The 20,197-nt window shown below is 36.7% G+C and overlaps 1 pseudogene; it reads left to right on the top strand.

Annotated features, from left to right (window-relative positions):
• The window catches only part of LOC114046578, a 45,050-nt pseudogene extending 25,109 nt beyond the window's left edge, over nt 1-19,941 (top strand).
• Nucleotides 19,942-20,197: the final 256 nt, after the last annotated feature.

Here is a 20,197-nt window from a genome sequence, read left to right as displayed (position 1 = left end):
TCCATTGTGTGACTATAATTTGCTACAGAAAGTCATTTATAAAAAACTCACTTGTTTCCTTCTCGTGTTTTCATCAAGGACATATTTACGCATAGACAACTTTAATAAAGATTTGTAGAGATTGGCTCATAGGCAAATGAAATAGTAGTTGTTGATGTCTTCTCAGTAACCTTTTGAGGGGTGATAATGCTATCAGCCATCTTTTGGAATCTTTCCCTATTTTATATATCTAGAAAATAGATCTTTGAGTACCTTCAATATTATGTTCTCTTCAGCAAAAGCATTTCTGTATATATTTGGTCAGGCCCAGTCACTACTCCTGATTTCATATTATTAAGTAACTTTTTCACTTTATCCTATAATACAGTAGGTATTGAGGTGGGGAATTACAAATATAGAGATTCCACTTTCCTTAATGATCATTATAGAAAATAAATCACTATAGGAACATTGGCAAATCTGTTTCGTTTCTATTTATTATCTTCTTTGCACTTTCATCTACAAACGTTCTTGGAATAATCTGGGTCAGGAGAACTACGTCTCATGCTCTAAACTTACAATGTTTTTGTTATTGTGCAATAAAATATTAGATGTAGTAAACATTTATTAAGTGCCTACTATGTGCCAGGTATTGTACTAAGTGCTGGGGATGCAAATAAGAAAAAGAAAGACAATTTCTGCACTCAAGAAACTTTCAATCTAATAAGGGAAAACAATACCCAAAAGGAAACTGGAAAGCTGGGGACAGGGGCAGGAAATGAGACTAAATTGTACCAGGGAGGAGAGGGGGAGAGGCATTTGTTTCATGGAGTTGAAATCAAGCAGAATTGCAGGTGGAAAGTGGAGTGACTGCTATGCCAGGCTGTTCAAATATCAGTTTTGTAATTATTATTTATCAAGTAATTATTACTTAAGTGACTGGTCCTCAATAAAATAAGGTGTAAAATTAGAAAGCAACTAATGTTCTGAATTCTATGTCTATGATCTATGATCTCTCTGGGTCTTATCTGTAGAATGGGAGGTTGGACTAGATAGTAACTAGGGTCCTTTCCAGCTCTGTCCATGATTCTATGATCGTATGACTGACCTCTCTGATTCTCAGTTTCCTCAGCTGTGGAATGGGCAATTGGACCGGAGGGCTTCTAACATCCTTTCTAGATCTAAATGCTTTAAAGAAAACAACAATGAACAACAACAGCAACAAAAATAAAGTGGAGTGAGCTGAAAGTCCCATTTCTGTCCTCTAGAAAAGACAGCTTTAGGAGGAGTTTAGTGCTCTCCCCTCTAGTCCTCCCATCAGAGGGGAGAGGAGGCTGAGGGAGGTAGGCAGGTGTTGGGTATCCAGAGCCTGAGTTGGAAGTATGGTGATGAGATTAGAAATGATCAGTTTATCCCAGGAGGGGCATCATGTTCCATGGAGTTCAAACCAAGCAGAGCTTGGTCATTCCTCTAGCATTCTCTTCTATAACTATCAGAAAAAAATATTAGCTCATATAAATAAAGCTAAAAAGTAATATATATTGTTAACAATAAAACTAGAAAAGTTAAAGCAACTTACCTAGAATACCTTCACTCACCCCAATGATCCCAAAATTAGAAGTTTAGTTGCCTGGGCTTCTGTGTAGTCACTTCATAAATTACAAGGAACAAACACAAGCCTTGTTGGGTTATATGGCCAAGTGACTGGATAGGTCACAGACTAGGATCTGGTGAGGATCATGATGGGTTGGAGTCCATGGAAATAATTGAACTATCTTTTCTTCAAGGAGTGCTAAAATAGGGGACAAATAATGATATTAAGGGAATTGAAAGTACAGATGGAGATCATGAGTGAAATTCAAGAAGCCAATACAAGGAACCTATTGAACAGATCAACTAATTAAAAATAACCAGAGGTGGAGTGTTGTCTGAATAATATGGGACCAAAATAAAGAACTTATAAGATCTAAGAAGAGTGCTGGAAAGATGCAAGGCCCTGATTTCAGACTACAAGAGTTCAGTGCCATGCAGCAGATCAGGAATTGAGATAGACAAATGGTGTGGGTTCATTTTCCTACACTCAGTGGTTCCCTCAATACGGGTGAGTTTTAAACCATGTGCCCATCAGTTCCACTTACGGGATATTCTCCAAACCCCACCCTTTAGAATACTCTCAAGAAATCTGTGGATTGCCAAATAAATATTTTTGTTGAGTTTTTTCTCAATCCTAATTCTTCTTGACTACTCTGCAGTATCTGACACTGTTGATCATCTCCTCCAGGTTACTATTTCCTCTCTAAGGTTTTTGACAACACTGTGTCTTAACTCTTCTATTTGACTGCTGCTTCTCAGTCTCTTCTGCTGAATCCTCACATGTGTGTGTATATACATATGTGTATATAGATAGGCAGGTAGGTAGATAGAGAGACAGATGGATGGATAGATAGACAGACAGACAGACAGACAGATAGATAGATAGATGACCACGTTTTCTCTTGAGCTCCAGCATCTCTTCACCAACCCTTTTGGACATCTTGAAACTTGGTATGCTGTAGGCACATATCTTAAATTCAACACATCCAAAACAAATCTTATCTTTTCTGCCAAATCCTCCCCTCTTCTGAATTTCCCTGTTGTTGTCAAGAGCACCACCATCTTCCCAGTCACTTAGGTTGAATGTCATAACTCTTTGTTCTCACTCATTTCAGATATCTAATCCATTGCTAAATCTTGTCAGCTTTATCTTCATAATATCTCATATGCATCCCCCTTACTTTACTCATACAACCACCATGCTGGTTCAGGCCTTTATTACCTCTTGCCTGGCCTATTAAAATAGCCTTCTGGTTGGTTTCCTTGCCTCAAACCTCTTGCCCATTCAATACATCCTCTACTCCCCTGCCAAAACGAATTTACTAAATCTTCTATTTACCCATGCCACCTCCTATTGAATAAACTCCAATGATTCCCTATTATGTATGGGAGCAAATACGGCGTCCTCTGTTTAGAATTGAAAGCTCTTCACATAATGGGCTCCTCCTACTTTCCCAATCTTCTTTCACTTTACACCCCACAATATAGTCTATGATTCGACTTCATTGGACTCTGCTATTCCTCACATACAACACTCCTACATCTATGTCTTTTCATTGGCTGTCCCCCTTTTACTGGAATGTTCTCTCTCCTTGCTTCTACCTCTTACTTTTCCCAACTTCAAAACTCAGTTCATATCTTAGCTTCTGCAAGTCTTTTCTGTTACCTCCAGACTTCCTCTCTCTCCCTATCTCTCTTTCATAAAATGTAATCTAACATATGATTAAAATAAGATATATGGTGTGATATATGATATTATGTGATATAAAGTAATATATAGAAAGAGAAATATGTCTTTCTATATATAGATCTATAGAGAGCTATATAGAACTCTATCTAGATACGCAGCTCTGTCTGTAAGTCCCTCACTCTTGAGGAGTTTACCTTCTATTAGAAATAAATAGTAGAAATGGACCTTGACCTGGAGGATAGGCAGGCCAAAACAATGACATAAATTAGGGATCCTTGATTAGAAACAGAATATCTAATTGAAAATGGCTCTTGTTCTTTTATATTTTATCAATTATTTATTTATTTTGGATGTTAGACCTTTATTAGAGAAATTTTCAGTGAAAAATTTTCCCAGTTCTCTTCTAATCCTAATTTAATTTATTTTATGTGAGTACCTTGACCCCCACAACCTAAAGATTATATACATTATGTTTCACCCCTCCCCAGGGTTCTTAGGTACCTGTAAGAGGAGTTGGGGCTATATAGTTTTTCTGCCATTGGCCCACACTGATGGTGTTCTCTCAATTTTAGGCATCTTTCCACACTCCAGTTTCTTTTAAAACTCTTAACAATCAGAGCAGCTTTTACAAAGATAAAAACCTTTACTTCAAAGGTCTAGCAAGAACAAACATGCAGACATCTGCCCCCACTCCTCAATATCTAGAGGGCATAATCCTACCTTACACCACCTCAGTCTCTGGTGAAGGGAGGGCGATTAGGTTCACAGCCTAAAATCCCCTGGAACTTTTTACAGTACCCCCAGCATCTCAAGTCTTCCCTGATGAATTTATAGCAACATTCAACATAGAAAACTGCCTCCAAGGTCACCATGGCTGGAGATCCACTATCCACACCTAGAATTGACAAGGACAAACACAACAGACCAAAACCCCAAATCTTATTCGAAGGGCCTCAGAGCCTAACAGAGGATATGTGGCCTTTCCCCATCACCCAGTTCAGTTTATGGCGCTGTTACTAGGGTTAAAAGGACCTTCACTCCCTGGATGATGCCAGAGAGAGAGGGAGAGACTATCCCAGTCCGTTAGTTTTAAAGATGCAGCCAATGGAAAGAGGCTGTCTCTATTTACATAGGAGGAAAAAGAAGGATGTCTTCTCTCAGAAGCAGGTCTCTGCCCCCTCCTGCATGGGTATCTCCAACTTTAATGTTACTATTTATGTTATTAAACATTTGAGCATTTGTAAAGCCCATTTACCCTTTATGCAAAATTTTATTTTCAATTTTATATATTTGAAATTACCTACTTTATCTTTTGTGATCACCTCTATCCACTGTTTTGGTAAGAATTCTCCCTTTAGTCATAATTGTGAAAGATGCCTCTTCCCCTTCTCTATGTTTTATGCATTTTTATGTTTAGATCATATATCCTTTTTGAGTTTATTGTGGTATATAGTGTAAAATATTAGTCTAATCCCATTTTTGGTTCTGTCTTACACAGGACTTTTTCTTATTTTTTGTATGTCAAAAGGTTTATGTTTGTTGATAATTGCCATGCTCATAATAAAAAGTAACATATTTAAGAGGGAGAAAGAGTGGGGTACTCTCAGGCTCTTTGGGGGAGTTGGTACAGGGATGAAGTAAACCATTGCCATAAGAGTGTCTACTGCTACAAATATGAAATCATACCTAACTTTTAAAAGTTGATGACCAAAGTTTTCTTTTAAAAAGACATTATCTGCCATTATGTCTACCTTGGGTACAAAAGAGAATAGTTTTAAGACCATTTGAGATTTCCCTCTAGGACATTGCATACTGTCTGTCCCTCACTGTCATTTGTGTTCTGTGCTCTAGATCTCCTTGTCACATCCTTCACCTTCCCCCTTTCCCTTTCAGAAACTACAGAGAGCTCAGAAATCTACCATCGAGCATGATGTATAAGACAGAATATGACCAGGCTACCCATGTTAACATGACACCCTAAAACTGATATACATCTCTCTGCTGATAATGGACACCAGAATCCTTATGTCAATCCTGGAATGGCCTAAAATAGTAAAGCTTTACAAATGCTACGCTAAAATGAGCCTACTACATTAGGAGAGCAGATGGACAATCCGCAAACACCAACACAACAGCTAAGTGAATCTTATGCCAAGCTTCACAAATATCTTCTAGCTGTTGAGAGGAATAGCAGGCAGAAAGGTCAAGAAGAATGATGGATTTAATGTCTTGTTTAATATAATGCATTGCGTTATTTCTGCCTCCGTAATGCATATGCACTGTGATAAATGATGGGATGTATCTCCTAATCCAAGTCTTCAGAAGCAACACCACCCTCCCCTCGCCAAAAAAAGGCAAAGAAAGAGAAATAAAGTTCTGTTCCTCTAGTAAGACACTCAAGGTCATCTGGCCAAAGACTTGGTTCAAAGCCTTTGGTTTTAGTGTTTGTAGCTTTTGGTACAGTTGTAAAGTTGAAGATGAAATACTTCTATGGTATGGAAGCAACCAGCATTAGATAGAGGATAGAGAGCTGAATTGGAAGTCAGGACAACCTTTCAGAAAGTAATAGGCATGCAGAGCACGTTTCTTTGGGTGCTCATTCAGGGAATTATTTTTAAGGTAAGTATTTGTTGAATGCTTAATAAAAGATGGTTATTTTTATTCATCAAACAAACCAAAGAAATTAAAACTTAGAACTAAACCTAATTTTTAAAAGTTGATGACTAATTTTTTTTTCTTAAAAATACATACTCTAAAAATGAGACACAAATTACCAATGAGTTTCGAGACATTAAGATGTGTTCTACCATTCCTGGCACGAGCATGCCTATGGTTCAAAGATACCTTCTAGCTGTATAAATAATAGCCACAGTTTCCTCCTCCATAAAACAGGGATAAGAATTCCTGAAGTCATTACTTCACAGGATTGTTATATGGCTCAAAAAGAGATTACCTGTTGAGCATTTTGCAAACACTAAAGCAGAGGCATCAAACTGCTGGCCAAGTCCTGAGTGAGCTCTAGCCAGATTAAAATGGAATTGGGAAATGTTTAACAAAATAAATAAAAATGTAATACAACACAAATAATGTTAATTTGTAGTTTTCTCAGTCAATATGCCATCAACAAGCATCCTTTTCTATTTGATTTCGACACTCCTGCTCTAAAGCACTTTGTCGATATAAATGATTAGGATTATGGCCTGACCCAGAAAAAGCGTCTGGGAGCCTGTCCAGTGCTCAAGGACCTGTGGGAGAAACTGTGGGTGTGTGTCCTCTATAGGACTTTTGCTGCTTTGCTGCATTCATGAGAGGTTTTCTTCTTAAAAGCCTGGTACTCAACACTTTCTTTCATCTGTTTTTTTTTCTTTCTTTGTGGTCACTAGGGACAGCTTAACAATATAATCATTTTGGTTAGGACTTGCTAGTCAGCAAAGATGGTTTTCTTGTTCCAGCTATTTTCATCTGAAGCTGAAAAAAATCAGTTGAATTTATGGAGAGTTTTGTATTATAAGAGTTCTTTATTGCTTTGTGCTCTCTCCATATCTATTACAAATGTGGCTTTTTGTGGCAGAGACAGCCCTGGGATTTCATCAATACAGGGATGTTATAGTGAGAAAGTCTCTGCTAATACAGATTGGGGCCTACTCTGAAATGTATAGAGACTTCTGGCCAGGGAACTACTGCCAGTATGAGCCAGAGGGAGGACTTGAACCCAAGTCTTTATGACTCAAAGGACAGCTTAGAGTCTGCCATGTTCCTTCTCTCTCTCTCTTTCTCTTTCTCTCTTTCCATATATATATATATATACACATATATATGTGTGTGTGCATGTGTATATGAACATATGTACACAATTTATACACATATACATACATAAGCACACATACATATACACCCTCTCCTTTTGAACCTTACTATAGTGCAGAGGTGGCCCTAGGTTGTTCAAGGTTATTCCATCAAAACACAAGCCCTGAAATGTTGTAATCAGCTAGAAAGGCTTTAAGGGTGCTCCCAGTGATGATCTAAATATCTGTCACCTAAAGACAAGCCTAATTCATTTAGAAGAAGTTTATCTCTAAAAAGTCACCTACCAGGTAATGATTTTTTTTTCAGAATCAACTCAAGAAGATGAAGATACAATGATGTCTTGATTCAGGGAGAATTCATACTAAAGCATATAAAATATGTACACATAAAATATGTATGTATATGTATGTCATCTATATCTATCTATCCATCTATCTACACATGCACATGTATAGGTATATAATATACATGTGTGTATCTTCATGACTCTATTTGGGGTTTTCTTGGCAAAGATACTGAAGCAGTTTGCCATTTCCTTCTCCATCTCATTTTACAAATGAGGCAACTGAGGCAAGCAGGGTTAAATAACTTGCCCAGGTTCACATAGCTAATAAGTGTCTGAAGCCAAGTTTGATTTCAGGAAGGGTAGTTTTTCTGACTCTAGGCACAGTGCTCTATCCATTATACCACCTAGCTGCCCTTTATTATTGAACAACAACTGCACACACCCACATATACATACATACCTATAGGTATAGACACATTCACACAAATGGGTTATGATCTTCATCACTGTAGGGAGCTTCCAAATCAGTGAGATCAAAGGTCCAATATTTTTTAAAAATGCTATATCACCCAAATCAGTGGCAGTTTTAGCAATGTAGACACAGCTCTAGCCATAAATGTGTGATTTCTGGTATATAAACAACATTCCTTTCTATACAGCCTTAGTCTGATTCTTTTGAGATAAGGCAACCAAGGATTTATCCCATTCAAGGATTATATATAATGACCATGCTGGATTTATACTAGGAATGCAGGGGCTAGTTCAATATTTAAAAAGTTATAAACATATTAATGACAAAAACAAAATCATATGATTACATCAACAGAAACAGAAAACTATTTTATAAGACATAACACTTATTCGCATTTACCAAAAAAACCACCCTAGAAATCATATGAATAAATGGAACTTTTCTTAACAGGACAAATAGTATCTATTTGTCTATAGTATCTATTTATCTATAGTATCCATTTAAAAGTAAGAACCAATGTTATCTGTAATGGGGACAAGCTAGAGATCTTTCCACTTAGAATAGGAGTAAAGCAAAGATGTCCATTGTCCCACTGCTATTTAGTGTAGTGCTATAAATGCTAGCTATGACAAGGAAAAGAAATTGGGGCAATAAGCATGGGCAAAACAGAAACAAATCACTTGTAAGATAATAAGATGGTTTATTTAGAGAACTCTAGAGAGTCAACAAAAATGTTAATCAAAACAATTAACAACTTCAGCGAAGTTGTAAGATATGAAATAAATTCACAACTCAACATTTCTGTATATTACCAATAAAATCCAACAGGCAGAAAAAGAAAAAGAAATTCCATTAAAACCACCACAGATTAAATAAAATGTTGGGAAAGTAACTGCCAAGACACACGTAAGAACTATATAAACAGAATTGCAAAACGATCTTTAAACAAAGACAGATCTATGAGAAATATTAATTTTCAATCATATTATAAATTGTGATATTAATTATTATTAATATCAAGAAATATTTACTGCTAATGGGTAGGCCAAATCAACATAATAAAAATTATACTATCACCTAAATTAGCTTACTAACTCAGTGTCATAACAATCGAACTATCAACATATTACTTTATAGAGAAAAAATAAAATTCATCTGGAGGAAAAAAAAGGTCAAGAAAATTAATTTAGAAAAGAGTAAGAGAGTCTAGTCATACCAGATCTCAAAATATAATACAATGACATAATCATAAAAAATTGACACTGGTTAAGAAATAGAGAGGTTGATCAGTGGAAGAGACTGGATACACAATATACAAAAGCAAACAAGAACAGCAGCTTAGTGTTTGATAAACCTCAGGATCCCAGCTATTGGGGAATGAACTTTTTTTTTTAACAAAAACTGTTGTGAGAACTCAAGAACAGAAATTAGATTTAGACCAAAACCTCATACCATACACCAAGACAAGCTCCAAATGGGTACATGATTTAGACTTAAAGGATGATATCATAAACAAATTAGAGGAACATAAAATAATAATAAATACCTATTGGAATAAATAGAATTAAATACCTATTGGATTTATGGATCAAGGAGAGTTTAAGACCAAACAAGAGATAAAGAGGCCCGTAGGACTTAAAATAGACAGTTCTGATTATATAAAATTTAAAGTTTGTGATAGGGAAACCCAATTCAGCGACAATTAATAAGAAATGCAGAAAATTGGAGGGAAATCTTTGTAGCAAGTTTTTTGAATAAAAGTCTCATTTCTGAGATGTATAGGAAACTGATTGAAATTTATAAGAAGAAGAGTTATTCTCCAATAGTCAAAGTATATGAATAGGCAGTTTTTAGAGGAAGAAATCTGAGTTAACAATAGCGTTATAGAAATGCTTCAAATCACAATTGGAGAAATGCATATTAAATTACTCTAGAGTCCCACTTCATACACTTCAGATTGGCAAAGTTGACAAAAAAAAAAAAGGAAAATGACAAATGCTACAGGATGTGTGGGAAAGCAGATACTTTAATGCCCTGGTTGAGCAACTGCAAACTGGGTGAGTCATTCAGAATTATGCCCCAAAGTGATTAAATTGTGTGTAGACTTTCACCCAGTGATACTGCTAATGGGTGTATACCACAAGGAGATCAAAGAAAGAGGAAAAGAACCTATATGTGGTGAAAATATTTATAGCAACTGTTATTGTGGTAACAAAGAATTAGAAACTAATGGGCTGCCCATCAATTGTGGAATGGCTGAACAAGTACATAAATGTAATGGAATACTTTTGTGCTGTAAGAAATGACAGAAGGAATGGTTTCAGAGAAACCTAGGAAGACTTATGTGAACTGATGCTGAGTGAAGTAAATAGAATCAGGAGAATAATTATACAGTAGTAGCAATATTGTAAAGACAAATAACATTGAAAGACTTAAGCACTCTGATCAAAACAGAAACCAACCACAGTATCACAGGACTCATGATGATGCATGTTACTCATCTCTAGATATATATGTAATAGATTCAGAATGCACTCTGAGGTACTTTTTTTAACATGGCCAGTATAAGAAAAAAATTTTGCTTGATTATGTTCATACTGGACTTTGTTTTTCTTGCTTTCTCAAAGTAGGGGTGAAGGGGAATATGGAGATGTAGAAGGGAGAGGATATGGATTTGAAAATAACAAAATAAAATTTAAAAAAAGATTCAACCCATTCATCTATTTTCGCATTTCACTACATCAATGGACCTGTGATTTCATCAATGCGAATAATCAATACAAAAGGTCAAATTACAATCCATTTTTGCTTTGTCATCAGAGACAGAAAGGAGAGAGGGAAAAAAAAGGAGGCAGAGGGAGAGAAAGAGACAGAGACAGAGACAGAAAGACAGAGATAGACAGAAAAATGATAGATATACAGAGACAGATACATAGAGATAGACATAGAAAGATATAGACAGATCATACATATATACATACATACATACATACATATATACACACACACACACATAGTTGGAGGGAAGGAACAAGTATTTATATAGAACCTACTATGTGCCAGGCACTGTACTAAGGGCTTTACAAACAAAACATTATCCCTTTTGATCCTCACAACAGCCCTGAGAGGTAGGTACTGTTATCACCATTTTATAGTTCAGGAAAATGAGGGAATTAGAGGCTAAGTGATTTGCCCAGGGTCACACAGCTAGTAAGTGTCTGAGGTTAGATTTGAACTCAAGTCTTCCTGACTCCAGGACCTTATCCATTGTGCTATCTAGGCAGGTTGATAGAGAGAGAGAAGAGAAAAATGGATGGATGGATGGATGGATGGATGGATGGATGGATGGATGGATGGATGGAAGAATAGATGGAGAGAGATAAATACTACTCAGAAACTTCCTTCTCACATAGGCCTCTTCTGAGAAAAAAATTCTGACTCGACTTTTACAAGACTCTGACTTGCTATCATTTCTTAATGCTGGCCCATTTTTCCCACCCTCCTTTTCACTGTGTTCCCTATTATTACCCTTACACTGACTTGGTTGAGTGATCTCAGTAAGTGAATACACATTTATTTTGTGCCAAGCCTTATGCTGAGCGCTGGGGATATAAATAAAAACCAAAAAATGAGCTACTGACCTCAAGGAACCCTTATTCTAATAGGAGAAGTAGCATGCAAATAGCTATGTAAGTACTGGTTTTATTCAATGTACATAGCAGGAAACAGATGAAAGGAAACATTAAGACTAGGGAGAGAGTGGGGAAGGCCTTTTGCAATATATGGGTTTTTAGCTGCATCTTGAACGAGGCAAGGGAATTAAGGAGGCAAAGATGGGGATGCAGAGCATCCCAGGCCAAGAGAGGCAGCCTGTGCAAATGCAGAGTCAGGAGAATGAATATTGTCAAGGAATAACAAATCATCCAAAGTACATATATATACATATATATATACACACATATATATATACATATATATTGCATATTAGCTATGAAATTAATGCTTACAGAGGAACTAAACTCTGTGTGGGACAGCTAGGTGGCAGAGTGCTGGGCCTGAAGTCAGAAAGACTCATCTTCTTGAACTCAAATCTGGCCTCAGACACTTTCTAGCTATATGACCCTCACCAAATCGCTTACCCCTATTTGCCTCAGTCTCTTCATCTGTAAAATGAGCTGATGAGGGAAATGTCAAATCACTCTAGTATTTTTGCCAGAAAAACCCAGATGGGATCACAAAGAATCAGACACAATGAATAACAACAAACTCTACATGACTTCATATCATCTAACATCTTCTCTTGTACTTTACCATTATCATTACATAAGTGGAAGGGCATCCAGTGGAAGGACTATATTTTTAATCTTTCTTTGGTTCATGGGTTAAAGTGAGAACTTGTGACCAGACTGTTGGTGATAAACCTCTCTGCACTTAGCTATGTTGATCAGACCTTAGTCAGAACATACTGCCTGTCTCTGAGACTAGTTTTTTTTTTCAGTTGAAGACTTGCCAAAGACTATATTATTCTACTCCTGCATTTGAGAACCTTTGAGGATCCAGACTCTGCTGCACACCATGATGAAGTATCAGCAGACGGTGTCAGTGCAGGCTTTACTCCTTAGAAAGCTTGAAATAGACGTTTCTGAATGATGTGGGTAACACACTTTTTTAACAGGACTAGATGCCAGGCCTCTCCACGAACATAGATTTTGCAAGTATTTCAGCTATTGCTTAGTCTTGTGGGGGACTGAGGGACTTAACAAAGACATCAAAGGGTATGGCATACACTGGTATGAGGAAAAATTCGATCAACATTCAATTTAGTTTGGCATATCCAACACACGTTTATTAAATGCTTGTGTGTATAAAGTGCTGTGTTAGACCGTGGAGATCCAGAGATAAAAAACAACCCAGCCTTTCCTCAAGGAGCTTACTATCTAATAGGGAGAAATAAAAAAGAAATACTGTGAGCAAGATACGAACCTACATGACAAATCCCAAGAAGGAGAATTTTTATGCTAGATTGCTGTTTTATATCCATTTAATAAGTTGATTAATTAGGTTAATCTTTACTATAAAGCTATGATTTGTTAGGCTTTATCTAAAGGTAGCATATGTTTCTTACAGTGGGCTGCATCCTCCCTTGGATGGTAAAGGTCACTGATTGTTTCAGTATCTGACTTGTTATATCTTGGTTCCGTCGGTTTATGAAGATCAGTATGTTTATTCACATTGTGTATTGTCCACAAACATTAGGCATCATTCCTTGACACTCAGCTGTGTTGCGTTTCTGTTGCAATGAGTAAGGCTATGGCCATGTGGGGCAGATTACTGACAGCTTTTGATTGTCTGTGCCAATGATCATTAGTGTGAATAACTGAGAATAGATTGTATTTCTTCTGCCAGACTAACCACGTTTTTTTTTTCATATGGTTCTACAGTTACTAAAATAATAATTCAAAGGATCTGTCATGGATATAGTAGAGACCAGTATTTGAAGAAGGAATCCTTGTGGGAAAGATGGAGAGAGACATTGCCTATATGATCATATAGTTAAGTGGATTCCGAAATAGTTGGATCACTGACCCCAAAGGGTGGGAAGACTAATGGATTGATGTCAACCTGGTCCTCGACATTGCTCTCTCATACATTTTTATAATTTCCTTAGATAAAGGCATACATATGATCTAATTGCCACCCAGTGAATCTGGTGCTAGAACCACTGCTGCCTTCTGCAGTCTTGGCTACAGAAGGTCCTGAAAAGGCCCTTGCCACCAAAGTCCTTAGCACTATTGAATGGTCTAGCAACAGAAACAGACATGGTTTGATCAGTGGAAAGGATGCACTAAAAAGATCTGTTAGCATCTGCTCTGCTGCTGTGCCCTAAGGACCAGGAGGGCCTTTTGAGATAATTTACAGCTTAAAACTCCTATATGTATTATCTCCTCTTATGGGAACGTGAGTGCCTTGAGAGCCAGGATTGTCTTGCATTTCTATTTGCATCTCTGTGTATCTATTTTAGATTTATATTTGTATCAATTTGTATCACTATGCTAAGACACAGTGTTTTGGACATAAAAGTGTTTGTTTTTCATTCATTCTTTCCTTTGTTAATTCATTCATGCATGGCAAAAAAAAATCCAAGAGAGACTATGAATAAAAGATAAAAAAATAAAATAAAAACTGTTAAAAGAATTGGGATATAAAAACACCTCAACAGGCAGGAATGGTAGGCGAAAGCTAAGATGACAATATTTGGTAGTAACACATGCTAGCAAGTCAATGACACAAAAAGAAGATACAGACACAAAAGTGTGTGTGTGTGTGTGTGTGTGTGTGTGTGTACACATAAACCTACAGGATCTTAGTGTACTGCAAGTATATCAGTTAGCAACCTGTCAAGGTAGTCTAAAGAGTTAATGCAACCTTGGACCAAATTAGTAGAAGTAATTTAGAGTCACAAATAAGATAGATGAGTAAGGTCTTATTGCACTGCCCTGGACAGACTATATCTGGAATATTGTAATTAGATTTGAGTGTCATCTTTACAATGAACAAGGACTAGGTAGAATATATTGGGATAGGGAAGGGCAGCGGTGGTGTCCAGGATGGTAAGGGAGTTGGAAATCATGTCATAGAAAGATGACTTGAAGAAACCAGAGAAGAGAATCCTTATGGGGACATAACAGCAATTGTCAAATATTTGAAAGGTTGTTAAGTGGAAGAAGGATCAAATTTGTTCTACTTGGCCCTAGAAAGGAGAACCAGGACCTTTGGGTGAAAGGTAGCTGATACAGTGAAACTAGCACTGGCTTTAGAGTCAGAGTATTCATTTCTAGTACTTATTACCTGTGCTCCTTGGGCATGTCATTTCACTTCACTGGGACTCAGTTTCTTGATCTGTAAAATGAGAAGGATGAAAAAGACAATTTTTAAGCTTCCTTTTAGTTCTAAAACCATTGGGGGAAAAAATCCCAAAATTGTAGGGAGGTACATTTCAGTTCACTATAAGGAAAAAAAACAACACAACATTCTTAGAAAGCTGTCCAAAAATTAAGAGTTAGTCACTGGAAGTCTTCAAGCAGATATGTGATGACCACTTGTTGGGATATTCTGACTGTGATTCATAATATGAGTAAGGATTGGACTATATGACCTTTGAGGCTCTAATAGGGACATATTCACAATCAATATTACAACTGATTGAGTTAATATAGAGTCTTCTAATTAATATTACTTAAGATTGGAATGAATTGGTGTCTATCAGTTACTTAAAATATGATTATATATGTGAAGAATGATTATATTTATGAGGAATGATTAAACAAATTTATGTGTGACATAACAAATTATAAATATAAAAATATAAATATAATAAAATATAAGAAAGTATTATAAGACTTATATGAACTGATATAGATTGAAGTAAGCAGAACCTGGAAATGTACACATGCTTACTACAACAATGTAAACAGAAAGAACAATGAGAACAAAAAAAAATAACTTGAACACTTTATGATTAAAATGACCATGCTGGACACCAGGGAAGAGATTTTTTTTTTAAAAAAAAGTTTTCTCTCTCCCTTTTTCAGAGAGGTGAGGCAGCTACGAGCATGGAGCATCAGATATGCACTTTAACTCGGTTGATATGTCAGTTTTGCTGAAATGCCTTTTCCTCTTTCTTTTTTTATTTTTTGTTACTGGGGATGAAGACTGAGTACAGAAGGATATGGGATATATTCCAAAAAAAGAAGGTAATGTAAAAATAAAAGATACTTGAGAAGTTGTTTTGGTGACTCTTAACATTACCCAGCCTCAGTTACTTAATTGCTAAAATGGGAATAATAATGGCACCTATTTCACACCTTTGTTTTGAAGAATGAATTGTATGTGTGTGTATACACACATGTATGTGTGTATACACATGTATGTATATAGATATAAACACTTGCATTATATATAATACTACATACATATATGTGTATATGTATGTGTGTGTGTATATATATACATATATATACTTTGTAAACCTTGAAATGCTATATAAATTATTATTATTAGAGTCAACCGGATGACATAGTAGAGTATTTGATCTGAAGTCAGAAAGACCAAAGTTCAAATCCAGCCTCAGACACTTATAGCTGTATGACCCTAGGCAAGTCACTTAACTGCTGCCTGCCTCAGTTTCCTTAGCTAAAAAAAAGGGGGCATAATAATTAAATGAGATAAAATGTGTAAAGTACTTAGCACAGTGCCTGGCACATAGTAGACACTCAATAAATGCTTGTTCCCTTGCCTCCCCTTGCACATTCCTCCTATGCAGATTGCAATCTCGCTAACATTTATTAGAGAAGTATTGAGAATTACTGTGACTGAAAATTAATCATGTTATAGACAGTTTGGTGATGAGTCATTCTGAACAAGGTGAGGCTGGTCCTCCAACATCAGACATTCCTTCTGTCATTGGCCCCTTTTTGAAGTCTTCCCCAAGAACCCAGAATTTACATACACCAATCAAGAACAATCATAAATAGCCATATTTCTTAGACAAGACCCTAAACTTGATCAAAGGGATCCATCCCTCAGGAGGACCCTCCACCCTCTGTGAAATATCTGTAGCAGTCCAGCAGTGGCTCATAGATTACAGCAACTCAAAGGTGACCCATTACCCATCTTCAGGATCCAAGGTCATTTGAGGAGGAGGAGTTGGCTTCTACCTACTATCAAGCATTCGAATCTACTCTCCTTCACATAATTATCACATCATGGATTTATGTCTAGGAGAGACCTAAGAAATTGTCTAGTCCAACCTTTTCGATATGAGATCTATGAGAAAACCAAGACTTAGATGAAGTGACTTTTTTGTTCCAAATCACGTGGGGCTTATTTATAGCACAGCTGGGATTTGAACTTTGTCCTTGAACTCTTAAAAAAAAAGGGCTTTTTCCACTCTACAAATCCAATGCTTTGCCTAGGTTGACTCAAAGACAAGAGCCAATAAAAAGAAGATCTTCTCACTTGATAAATTCACCAAATAATAATTATAGCTGGAATTTATATAGGGCTTTACAGTTTGCATAGAACTTTACATACAATATCTCATTTGATCCTTGTAAGAACCCTGTTGCCCATAACCTCTCACTGCCCCTGGCAAGTGTCTAAGACCACAGTGTAAGTTAGAGCAGGTGCTAATCTGAACTGTTAAAGAGCATTTTCTCAAAGGGAGTTCCCTTATATTAATGAAATTTCAAGTCTAGTCCCAAAGAAAAAAGCAACCCAGCTTTGTAAGGTAGCTATTACAAATAATATTATCCTTATTTTGCAGATACAGAAAGTGAGACTGAGAGACATTTAATTAAGTGACTTACTTGGGGTCACACAGCTAGTAGTTGATTGAAATAGAATTCAAACTCAGGTCTTCCTGAGCCCTAGTCCAGCCCTCTATCCACTAGGTCCATTAATTCTCCTAACCCACACTCAAAGACCAATAAAAAATAAAAAAATGAGAAATGTTAGATCATTTTGCATTTTAGTACAGGGCAAGGATTAAAACTGAAGAATGAATCATTGATGGTAGCACATAAGTTATCAATGTGGGGGGCCTTCCTAGCACTTCTTAATTCACACTATCTAGACTTTGAATAATTCCACAATAGTGGAATGCTGTGATATCCTGCATAACATGCTAGATATACTATATCTCCTTCTTCCTTTAGTACCACTGGTGAATCTGATAAGAAAATGAACCTAGGCATTCCCCAGCTGATAAATGGTCAAAAGATATGAACAAGCAGTTTTCAGATGAAGAAATTAAAGCTATCTATAGTCCTATGAAAAAATGTTCCAAATCACTACTGATCAGAGAAATTCAAATTAAAACAACTTTGAACCACATCATACCTATCAGATTGGCTGACATGACAAAACAGGAAAATGATGAATGTTGGAGAATATGTGGAAAAATTGGAACACTAATGCATTGTTGGTGGAGTTGTGAACTGATCCAACCATTCTGGAGAGCAATTTGGAACTATGCCCAAAAGGCTATAAAAATGCGCATACCCTTTGACCCAGCAACACTACTACTAGATCTGTATCCCAAACAGATCATAAAAATGGGAAAAGGACCCATATGTACAAAAATACTTATAACAGCTCTTTTTGTGGTTGGCAAAGAATTGGAAATTGAGGGGATGCCCATCAATTGGGGAATGGCTGAACAAGTTGTGGTATATAAATGTAATGGAATACTACTGTTCAGTAAGAAATGATGAGCAGGCAGATTTCAGAAAAAACCTAGAAAGACCTACATGAACTGATGCTGAGGGAAGTGAGCAAAATCAGGAGAACATTGTACACAGAAACAGCAACATTGTGCAATGACCGACCTTGATAGATTTAGCTCTTCTCAGCGATGCAATGATCTAAGTCAATTCCAAAAGACTCATGATGGAAAATGCTATCCACATCCAGAGAAAGAACTATGGAGTCTGAATGCAGATCAAAGCATACTATTTTATCTTTTGTTGTTGTTGTTGTTGTTATTGTTTGGGGTTTTTTTCCTTAGATTTTTCCCTTTTTGTTCTGATTCTTCTTCTACAACATGATTAATGTGAAGATGTGCTTAATATGATTGTACATGTATAGCCTGTATCAGATTGCAAGCCATCTTGGAGATGAAGAGGAGGGTGCTTTAAAAAAATCTGTAAGATTTTAGAACTCAAAATCTTATAAAAGTGAATGTTGAAAACTAAAATTAAATAAATTAATAATAAAATTATTTTATTAATTTATTAATCATTAATGAAATTATTTTATTATATAATATTATATAATGGTATAATATTACATATAATTATATGATTAATATTAATTATTATTAATCCAATTATTAATAAATATATATTATTATATGTTTATTATATATAATAAAATAAAATTAATTAATAATAAAAAAGAAAAGCCTTTTTAAAAAATGAACCTAGGAAGTACTTGAGTCCACCACACTTAAAAGGAATGGCCTACCATGGTGACTGGAAAGAAAAACTTCTCTAGCAGTAAAGATCCTTTATAGACTCCTCATTCAGCAGATCAGATGAGAATACCAGAGTTCTGAAGGATATAGATTCAGGGCAGATGGTAAGGCCTGGTGGTCCTCTGTCTTACCAGAAGGAACAGAGTTTCTGAATCTCATCTCTCCAAGCCATATAACTCAACAAATAGCCTAGATGTGTTCTGAGTGTATTACGATCCCAAAGGGGAAGGAGAGAGGGGGAGTATACAAGAAGGGAATGTGTCCCTTGGCAGTGGTCTCCTTGCTGTCCAGTAAGAGAAGATGGGGGACTGAAACAAACTAGTGGCCAGGTCACTGTAGAAAAGGGGATACAATCAGGAGATGATGTGCAGAGTAGATGTTTCAGGAAAATGGACTGGCTATGAGAGGTGAGGAAGGAGAATAAAGAGTGGAAGGATCACTCTGAGGATGACCCTGAACTGCATTCACAAGTAGCAATACTGTAATGCTATTAACCTGGTTCATCTCACTTGGTAAAAGGTCACTTTATCCATGACCCAGGCTCCAGGGTTCTGGTGAGGGAACACACACACACACACACACACACACACACACACACACATCACAAACAGAATATAGATAAGAGACCTTTAACAAAACCCTAATGTTGGCGGTCCCAGCAAAAACTCTATCTCACCCACTAAGCACATTTTCTAGCTTTCAGTCAAGAAGTCATTGGCAGTGTCACTGTTTGAAAACTGCATGGCTCAGATGTTTCTAAACCCTTTTAATCCATTACAAAGGCCTCCCTTTATTGTTGTTTTGTTTTCGTTAGCTGCCCTACAGTATGGCAGCCAGTGCTCACTCCTGATAAGCAGTGAGCCATGCAGATGCTGTTTGGTTCCCTTGTGAGCCGGGCCATGCCCAAAACCTGCCAAGGCCCAAATGTGGGCTGAAATACGTCCCCAGGAGCCAAGGCAGATGATGACACCCTGAACAATGGTTAGCAGGCTGGGAATCTTCAAAATAATGCCGAATTAATTTCCGTGGTACAGATGACATTTGCTCCCCGCCTTGTGTTCCGACTGCAAGACTGCTAATGTAAATAATTTCTTTCTAATCAAAGTGAGATAGCACCAGGCTTCTAAACCAGAGAGTAAAAGGAGAGAGACTGCTTTCATGATAACAGGCTTTTGAGAGGTGTCCACCACCACCACCACCCCCAGCTATATGTAACAGGAAGGTGGGAAACATGGAGTCATTTTGAGATGAAATGCAAAGATTTGCAGTTGTTGAAAGAAAAGGTGACAGGAAACCCCTGGGAGTGTAGAAAAGGAAACAGGGATGGACTAGAAG

This window comes from Vombatus ursinus, unplaced genomic scaffold (genome assembly GCF_900497805.2).
Source record: "Vombatus ursinus unplaced genomic scaffold, bare-nosed wombat genome assembly UNPS02000577.1, whole genome shotgun sequence".
Taxonomy (NCBI): domain Eukaryota; kingdom Metazoa; phylum Chordata; class Mammalia; order Diprotodontia; family Vombatidae; genus Vombatus; species Vombatus ursinus.
The sequence above is the reverse complement of the archived record's forward strand: the minus strand, read 5'-3'. Positions and strand labels throughout refer to the sequence as shown.